The sequence below is a fragment of the Indicator indicator genome, chromosome 20 (assembly GCF_027791375.1).
Source record: "Indicator indicator isolate 239-I01 chromosome 20, UM_Iind_1.1, whole genome shotgun sequence".
Taxonomy (NCBI): domain Eukaryota; kingdom Metazoa; phylum Chordata; class Aves; order Piciformes; family Indicatoridae; genus Indicator; species Indicator indicator.
The window spans coordinates 16,107,091-16,117,649 of NC_072029.1; positions in this window are offsets into that span (position 1 = coordinate 16,107,091).

Here is a 10,559-nt window from a genome sequence, read left to right on the forward strand (position 1 = left end):
CTTAAAAGTTTCTTTCAAGGACTGTGTGACCACAAAGGATACAGAGTGCCTGCGAGGGGGTTCATCACACCCTTAGCAAACACTGCAGATTGTGCTGCCCATCAGAGCAAGCCTTGCCTCATAGTTCACGTTTCAGTGAAGGTGGGGTTTACCCCAGGAAAATACACCCAATAGTGAATCAGTCAGTTGTGAAAAACACAGAGCTGTGTTTCTCTGGGTGCAGGTGGCCATGCTACAGCCCACAAATACTCTCTGCTGGCCATACACAGGCCGAGAATGCAACTTAGCATAATTAAGGCATTTGAAAAATAAAAATTGGTTTGCAACACGCTTCACCTGCAAAGATGTTGGTTTACCTAATTTACACCCATGCTAATGGTGTCTTGTATGTGACTCAGCTCTGCTCATACCGCGAGTGTGTGGCTCTGCCACAAACAGACCCTTCAGATGCCTGTGCGCAAGCATGAGCCACAAGACCAAATGTGTTTCCTGTGAGGATGTAGCTGTAGGCCGAGGGCCTGTATAAGCAAAGCAGTGAGCTGTATCTTCTGGTCCTCATGCCCAGCATCGGTCAGTGTTGGTCTGATGCCTGTGGTCTGTGCATGTGCCCTGGGGGGGGTTGTTCAGCCATTTACCACAAACTGAGCACACTCACTCAACATATTTGCTCACTCTGTTCCCCCTTGGAGATTTTGGAAGATACAGAACGTGGTGGAAGGCAGCCCAATTTGTTTGCTGGAAGCATTTCCTTATCGGTGAGTTGAAACTGCTAACGCTCAGACTCCAGTAAATAGGCTCCAGAAGTGGGGATTAAAGCTTGGTAAAAATTGTCTGCCCCCTACTTCAGGCCAGTCAAATCAAAACAACACATGAAAGGCACTGCTTTAGCATCCAACAGATAAAAGAAAGAATATGCTTGGACTTTCCTGGCCAAAATTTCCATTCTCCCATGCTGTTGCACAATATGCTGTGCTGGACTCAGAGAGTATCTGCTCATATGCTACACAGGCACATCACTGTAAACTTTCTTATAATTCTCAACTTTCCCTTATTTTTTTTTCTCTTTTGTTTGTTTGTGGTTTGGGTTGGGTTGGGTTTTTTCTTTTTTCTTTTTTTTGAGAAACCTATAGCTGTTAGAGCTGAGAACGCCTCATCTGTAACCAGAGGTATTGTTCGCTTGTAGCCTACAGGCTCTATGCAGAGATACAATTTGCAAACAGCTGCAGAGATTTGAAACCTTTGTGCCCTGCCCTTCACTTCTCAAACTGTTTATCAGGGTCCCTCGGGCATTGATTACTACCCGGGTAGCTCTCCCAGTTTTTTGTGTGAATGCTCTCTAACCCACTTCAATCAGAATCAGCTGAGAGAGTTCAAACAGTTTAAATAGGAGTTCTGCACTAACTCAGTTGATTGTTGCTGAAGTGGGTTAGGGAGCATTCAAACAAGTTGCTTTGTTAGCAGAAGTGAGGCAAGGGTAAAGCACAGTGACATCTTAAGCTGCTCCAGCTAGATCCAGAAGACTATGGACATCTATCCATAGTCCTAAGTAACAGACACAAGTCTCTGGAGAACCTGGAACAAAAATTGTGCCATGGACCTAGGATAACATACATCTGCTGATGGTCTTACAGCAATGAGAAATATGAAAACATTCATCCTGATGATACAATAGAAATCAAATATTGAATATTTCAATGACCATAATGATAACTAGTTCCTCAAGTAGAAAAGGAAGGGGGAGACACCTGATCTATGCAGCTTAGCAAATGATAGATTTTTCTGAAACTATCGTCCTGTGGCATTTGGAGGATATCATGACCATTCCTTCACAACACACCCGTTGTTTTTGTTCTGTGCTTTAAGCCCACAGGAAACATTATGTCCTTCCATCCCCTGCACCATATAGGTCACAACATTTAGCTGAGTTTAAGCTATACTTAGAGGGAAATTGACACCCACGATGTGAACGTGGTCCCAGTTTGACTGTGTGTAGAGCCTGCCATGAGTTAGACAACTGAAGCTACACTGGTTTTTGTTGGTTTGTTTACACCCCTTTTTACCACAGCATCCAAATGCCTTCCAGGAATGTGTTAAGTGATGTGGCTAATACCTCTCATTCTTTCATTTCGGTCTCAAAGGGAGAACTGCGTGGGCAGGAGATTAGATTTTTACTTTTTATTTTAGGGGGTTTATCTTAAACTGTTGATGCTACTGTATGTTTACAATAAAAAAGCCAATCCAAAGAAGTAGAAGGTGGTGTAGTTTTGATAACTCTTTACTTTTATGAGCATATATTCAACAGTAACTGAGCAGCTGGAAACTTTGAAAAAGTGAGCTTCTGATGCATTTATGCTAGCTGTGTTATTATGAACTGTGTGTGGTGTCCTAGATCATGCATCTTCAAATCTAATAGTGTTATACCCAGATGTATCATGTTGCTATTTCAGAGAAAGGGTAATGGAAGCCCAGCTCTGGTTACATATGTAATCTGCCAGGAGACAGGGAATCCTGAACAAAGTGTACGCACAAGCTTAGTGACAGCTCAGAGTCCAGCAACATTGCCAAATTAATTAGCAAGTAAACCGATTGTATTTGCCTACCCTTAAAGAAATGAGACTGCGATAAAAGTTTTCTTTGTTTACATAACCTCTCCCCTGCTTGAGATCAGCTACAGTCAGCTCTTCTTCATTGCTGAGCTGATCTGTTAGAGAACTAAGTGACCTTAGTGCTACTGATAAGACCTAAGATCTGTTGAAGGACTGTGCTGCTGGCAGGTAGATTCTTATTACCCAAACTACTTACCTGCAGGCCACATGTTCACAGTGAACTCTAGTTAAAGGGATAGTTGTAAGGGTACGTTCTTCCATCACTCCTCATTTAGTGGACACTATCATAGTGCCTCAAGAACATTCTCTTGCATCTTTGCCTCCTCACAGAAAGGCCATTAGAACCTTGAGTAATGTAAGGATGAGGGAGCACTATCACAAATCCCCTGAAATTTCTGTTCTTTTCAGCTATCATGCTCCATCCAAAATAATTTCAGCTATTATTTTAAAAATTACAAAAGACAGGTCTTTAATCCCTTGATCATCTCAAACATAAGAATGATTTAAGGGCAGCTGTTAACACAGTTGTCATCATACAATCATTAGGAAAGGTCACCAAGTACTGGTGTTCACACACTAACAATCACAGAGTATTACTCAATCACTGGAAAGTAAATTGCTGGAGAAGCTAAGCTTTCCCCTTGGCTGCAGACAAAACAAAGCCAAAAAAACCACACAGTGTAAACTATTCGTACAAAGACATATCTGCAAAGGACACATTAACCTCTTGTATATTCTTTATGTCTACATGGACCTGTACACTGCTTTTTCTGAGGCCATTCTTCAGCAGAGTACTTCAGTCTACCTGCAATTTAAAGCACATTAATAGTCAGAAAACAACAGAATTATTCCATGTTCCTGAAGTTATCTGTCCTTTAAGTCTGCAAATTAGGGTCTGTACAAGCTTTAATTCCTCCTGAATAGTTTGTCTTAATATACTGTGGCAGAAAGCTACAAGCTGCTTACGCAAACAGACTAAAAAGTACTTGCTGTCTTTAGATTATATCGGGGTCCTATGTTACAAATTAAAGAGGGTTTGGTTGATGGGGGACAGAGATGTATATCTTTTGCAGAATAGGTGACTTACTTCTGAGCATCTTTCCTATGTATCCCACTGTCGTGGCATCTTTGATTTGCTTCATAAATATACAGGGGAATGTTGCCGTTTCTGGCACCTGCTTGTTCAAAAGAGGCTTTTATCTCCCAGGTAAAAATCCTTCTGTGCTTCTCAAGTAAAACATCTCCCATGTCTGTTTTTCAGTGCAAGAGCTGAACAGAATCAGAATCTGATACCCCTGTTGATACTGTATTGACAGCCATGATGTTACCAACTGCTTCCTACCTTCCTGTTCTATAAACCACTCCAGATTTGCTATTAGTGTGAATTTTCTTAAATTTTGCACAGTGGCTTCCTACCTCTTTTTCCTGAATGGACACTGTTAATTTAGTTCTAAGCAGAAACATTTTGGATTCTGTCTATTCTGTTTTCTATTTATACTACATTCATCACCATGGTAGCTAAATGCTTTACAAAGTCTCTATGGTGGAGAGCTCTGAGGTGGAGGCTCTGCGAAGCTTATTTTAAGGCACTCTGATTCTTTGTCTTTAAAATTGAATTCTAACAACTTCATCTTCCCCCAGATGAGAAATTACCCTTTTGCACTTTGCAAATAACAGTCTGAAATTTGAAGCCAGTCCAGCATGACTTGGGACCCAGTTTTACCTAAGAATATCAACTACAGTAACTCTACACTTTTATTTTGATAGTCCTCTTACTCTAAGAGAAATGTTATGCTATAGAATGTTCATAATTAATGAAAACAGCAGTTCCTCAGACTCAAGAAAAGCCAGCAGACTGGCAGTAAACTCACTTTCCCCTATGTTAACATGCTTGTCCTCCTTGCAGTCTGGTTATTCTTAACTGTACTATTATTAAACCTCTATATGTGTACTTATATGTGCAATTAGATAAATGCATTACATGGTTTTGAAACTAAACACAACATTTTGTTCCATATTCTCAGTTCTGTGTACTTTGTGATGCTGCACTGTGGAATTTGCCAACCATTAGACCTCTCATTTTAAAAATAAATCATCAGAAGCTATGCTTTTCTATCAGAAGATTTTTACCCCTGCACTTCTAAGAAATCTGGAAAACAACAGAAGGTCTAACTAGTACCTAGGGAAGGTCTGAACTACTCCATTCATCCCAGTCATCAAAAACAATATTAGTGATACTGCTATGACTTATAGATTTATGGGAAAAAAATATTGCCCATACTGAACATGGGAATAGCATGAAAACAGCAGTGTTTGTTGAGTTTTTATATTAATTTTATTAATTGCTTTCAAATTCCATATTTGGGGGTTGAGTTTGGCATTCTTAGGATAAAAGCTTGTATTATCTGACAGTTATTTCCCTCCCTCCAAACTGAACTCATTGGGCAACTTCAACAAAGATTGAGTCAAGGGTAGAAGCCCAAAAGATGCAAATGTTTCCAGTAGTTATGTAAAGAAAATATCTGGAAAGCTTACAAAGAAAGGCAAATATCATCCTCAGAGACTGCAGCATTAGCACAGCTATATTGTAAGGCAACAACAAATTAATATGGCAGAGGCAACTTCCCAGGTGCCACTATCTAAAGGACTATTTGCTTAATTTGCCCAACATGGCTACAAAAAGTGAGCAGAACAGCACAGGATGCAGCAACACAGTGATTAATTGGTCATCATTGGAGCACATATGGTCACTCAAATTGTTATCCAGAAACAGATGTATTACAACCAGTTCCCAAAAATGGCATTTCAAGATGTTTAGACACCCCAAAAATGAGAGAGGTTTAAGTTCCTCCAAGGGTACTCCAGGATGCAAACAGTAACCCAGCTCCACACTACACAGTACCGCTCCTGCTGTGAGAAGTGTGTCATTCAAAAGCAACCGTACACAGAGGTATGGCCTGCAGATTGAACTAAACACTCTGTTAGTCTAGCTTGGACACTGCACGTTTTGCCTCCTGTGGACTGAATGGAATACTTTCTCCTACTACTGTCCAAATCATTAAAATACCATTTGAATAACTTTTTTTTTTGCAGTTTTTATCGATATCAAACATGCCCAGGTTTCACAGTTGGTAACATAACATTCATAAACCATAGATCTGTGTGTCAGAACGATGCCATATGAAAACTCATCTGAGGCCCAGGGGAGATGATGGTAATATAGAACTGATTTCTTCCCACAGACCATGAAGCAAACAAGAGATCACAATAATCTGATGAGAGATGATCGTGACATCCTCTAGCACAGCCTACCTCAACAAGTATGTGAGCTAGACTAGTTTGGACAGGCAAATCAGTTTGTTTGTTTTCTTTTAAAAGACATCAAATGAGTCAACACATTAACAAAGCAGCAACATATTTTTCAAGTTACTAAATGCAGTTGTTAATCAGCCAAACCAGAGACATCAAAAAACCTCTTTGTGCAGATGAAGTCCTTGGTTCTTCGACTCACCACAAGCACTGTCACACACAACACAAACATCATTTTTATCTAATCAGGCTTTAAGAAAACATTTATTTTAGCTGAATACAGCTGCCCAAAATCATGGACATCCGAACTGCACGTGACAGGATCAACCCCAGAGGCACATGAAGGGATCTGACCAAGCCTTGCTGCAGGAATAGGGCACTAGCAGATCTGAAGCACCATGCTATTTATCTCCTAATTCTCTGCTATTTATAGCAAATAGCTTTCCAAGACTGTGTTTGACTTTCTTAAGCAGCAGAACTGCTTCTTAAAAAGGCTTTTGAGGAAAATCTTGTGAACTTTTCAGGTTGCAGCAAGTCACACACCAGTAGAGTTCTAATCTGGGTACTGGAACACAGTACTTGGAGATGGAAACCCAGCCTCCTTCCACAGAGGCCAGGGGCTAATTCTTTTCAGTAAGGGGGAAATCCTGGCACGTTTTTTCTGCCAACATTGGAATGGGCAGAATTGGAATGGGTGTCCTTCTCCAAGGCTATCCCACAAAACCCGGAGCTACACCTTACTTCAGAATTTGTAAAAACTTTCAAGTCTGTGGACACCTATTGTCACACAGTACCTTCACACACACCACAAAGCAACAGGTCTGTTCTGCAACTGGGAAAAAACAAAAAACAAAACAAAAAAAACCCAATTGCAGGACCAGTAAACATCTGCCAACAGTTCCTAATCTGTATATCTCAGCTATGGGTAGCAGTGAAAACGCTACCGCATGGAGTGGGCTGTAGACACTTAACCAAGTGGGTGGTTCTTCCATTGATCTCCTCACCCTGTTTGTTGCCCAAGCAAAGCAGGTGAAAGATAAATCAAATGTATTTACCCACACTACAAGCAGACCCCCAGCTAAGGCAGACATGCATGGCCACTGCATTCTCCACTATTTGCATACCAAATTTCTTCTTGCCTATACTCCCACTCTGAGACATATTAAGGTTTGTGGCAACTCTTTAGAGCAGCTAAGGAAAAAGTACTTCTGTGGTACTTGTGTGGGTGCCATGCCTTTCCTCAGCTGGTTTTGTTTTGTTGTTTGTGGGGGCTTTTTTGCATAAAGTCAGCTCTCATTACAGTAGCTGAGACTATCACATCATGAGGTTGAAAGTAAGAAAGACTATCTGTGGATGCAAGCAATGGGTGAAGATTCAGTACGGATAATCTCAAAGCCTGACAGCAAGAAAGTGGATATCACACAGTGACAAAATAAGCAGATGCAATCAAGCAGCTGCATGCTTTACAACACAGTGAGTTTTTCATCTTATCTATTTATTGCAGATCCACTATTACTTTTCCACTTAACCAGGCACCCCTGCTCCCTCAGGGAAGGTATGGAATTGGCATGAAAAAATGGGAAAGAAAACTGTTTCTTACTGTTTGAAAAATGTATCTGGTTCACAGCTTTATGGATGAAATACGTGATTCTAATGTAATTCAGGAGCTCAGAGTTACATAGAGTGAGGCAACAGTTTAAAGATTATCCTGCAGTCACAATCTGCCTGGCACAGTGCAGGAACATGCCACTCCATCAGCACTTTGTAAACCCATACTTACTTTCTACTGACAAAGTCATAGTTCATTTCTGTGCACCAAAGCCCTGCCCTCAGCCCTACTTGCTGGAATGAGAAGAAAGTGAAAATGAAGGGGCTTGTTCTGAGTTGTACTTCTCTAACAGAGATCTGTTAAAAACAAAACAAAACAAAACAAAAAACAACCAAGCCTGTCTGATTTAATAGCCAGAAGGAAGGGTGAATCCACCTACATCACCAGCAAATTGGCCAGTCTGGGGGAACTCACTTTTGGATAGTGATTCTGACCACTTATGCTGTACCAAAGAGCTCCCAGAGGAACTAAATGTATACATACATGTCTGTTTGTATATATATATATATATATATATATCAACTGTTGTCATCATTTTGGAATACAGACTTACCTGAGGTCTGAAAAAGAAGAAACATGCTGAGCCCCTAAAGGCTGCCTCAAAATTGCTGTGAATCTTTTGAGTTTCCTCCAATACTCTCTGGGGGGGAAAAAAAATCTTAGTATATCCAAGTCAGCCTTACACAGAAGTTTACTGCAAAACACAGATGGAGATGGTGGCGTTTTGCATCACAAGTCAGTGTGTGCAGCACACTCCTAAGATGTTAAAGACCCAACCTCCTCTTTCCAACAGCTTCCACTTCTATAGCAAGATCTTCCAGCCATCAGAATACAACCATGCATCTCCTAGTGCAGCTGGTGCATTCAGCTGTGAAAAAGACAACACTCAACAGGCCAGTGAGAAAGGAACCATGAATCTGACTCCTTACTGTCTTAACATCTCAAGAAGGAAGGAATCTGGTTCTCACTCAAGGAGTGCTTGTATTTTTCCATTTAAGGGTCCACCTATGATTACCTACCTTCCTAGAGCTCAGCATTCTTGATCCATAAGGGACAAAGACACAAAGGCACCCTCTAGGCAGTCCCAAGTCAACACCTGGTCCCAGACACATCTTCATCCATCATTTCTCATCAGGTAGCCCAAGGGCTTCTTCCTCAGCCCACAGGCTTCATCATTCCATAGGTTCATTACACACAGAAGGGGAAGTATTGCTTGAGGCATGCTGACATGCCCTATGAGCTTTCTGTCTTCACTTACTACATGGAAACCCACAGAAACTGAGTCAACTATGTAGGTTCACTCTTGGATGGCCAGAATATAATTTTGAAGCATTACTTTGCTTGAACCCAGTGCTCAAAGCTACACATGGCTCATATTTTCTAAAGCACTTATGTGACCTCAGGTCCCCTGAGTAACTTTTAAACAGACTCATTGAAAAGACTATCTACCACCTTCAATTAGCTCTTCAGGCCAAGAGGTAAGTAAGATTGAAACATTAGAAGGAAGGAGATATATATGTATATATGCACATAAACATGATGATATTTAACAGCAAGTAAAAAAAAGCATAGATATTTTACAAGTTACGTAAACAATTTTGTTTCTGAGTACAAATGAGATATTCCTTGATATAAACCAAGAAGACATTTCCTTTATGGTAAATGCTTCTCTATTGGTCCATTCGTTTCTCTTATCAGTGCTTTGAACTACATGGCAGTTCCTCTATTTGGAGGTTTAAACCATAAAGAGCTTCATTAGTTAAAAACTGTTATTTCAAACTGAACTATATGCCAAACAAGAATATAAAAGATCTTGACAGTTTCTTCTGCATTCCCCTTCATTGCATAGTTTGGAGTCCAGCACTTATGAGCAGGTTGTTTCCTCCCCATCTTTACCCAGCAAACTGTAAGAGGGCTTTCTTGTCTCTTTGCAGGTGGCAGGAGGAAGTCCTCACAAAAAAACATATTTTGTCAGCCCAGTGAGCATTATTTTCAGCAGCACTGTTTGCTTCAAGTGTCCCTCCTCTGACATCATTCCTCTTTGTACCTCCTAGGTTGCTGCAAATAAATCAGAACAGGCAGCTGGGCTGCTTAACCCCCGACCCATTCCTGTTCCGCCAGGACTTTTTCAGCTAGATTAGCTCTCCCTTTGCACTTCACCACATGCCCCAGTGCTTGTGCCAGCAAAGCAGAAGGAGTAGTAAGGGAGTGTGAAGGTTGGAAGTAGGAGGAGGTGAGGCAGCAGAAAGGACTGCTTCACCAGGTCTAAGGTCCCACAGCCTAATAACTGCCTCTCTGGAGTCAGCCTCTCCTAAGGTGCCCTGTGAGGATGGATGAGGTCTCCCTCAGAAATGCTTCACCTGATGAGCTGTTTTGTGTTAGTGAGTTGTCCAAGCAGACGTCTACCACTGAATTATTTTCCAGCAAGGACATCGACCACTAACAGAAAGAGTTTCAGGCAAATGCTGTCAACATCTCCTTCAGTGTGTTAGCCTTTGGGCCTTTCTGTGTCTCTAACTTTGTCTTAGGGCACTAAATAGATTCTCACCTAAAGCAGCACTGTGAGCAGGCGTATTGTTGCCTGCAGATTTCACACAGCCTACAGTGCAATCACAAAACCTGCAAGTGGTTTGGCTATATTTAGAATCCCACATTGTCATTACTTTCATCCTGCAAAAGTGGGGGGTGGGGGATAAAGAATAGAGGAAGATAATACATGCACAGCTGGAGACTGTCAGTAGGCATCTCAGCACTGGTGAGGCCTAGTTCACCTCTTGTTTAACTGAAAGGCAGTGGATGACCCTGAGAGAAAGAAAATCAACATTTATTTCTCTTGCCATGGTCAACACCTGGCTGCCCCTCTGAAGACAGTGTTATGACAATCATCCAACCTTTGTTTTCTGTGCCAAGTCACTGCTGCCACTGAGGGCTGAGCATCCTGGTGGGAAAGGACACAAGCTAAGGAACTGCATGTGAAGAGAGGAGCACATGGCTGCTACCTGGCTTGAGATATCCCACAGGCAAAGCACAGCAGA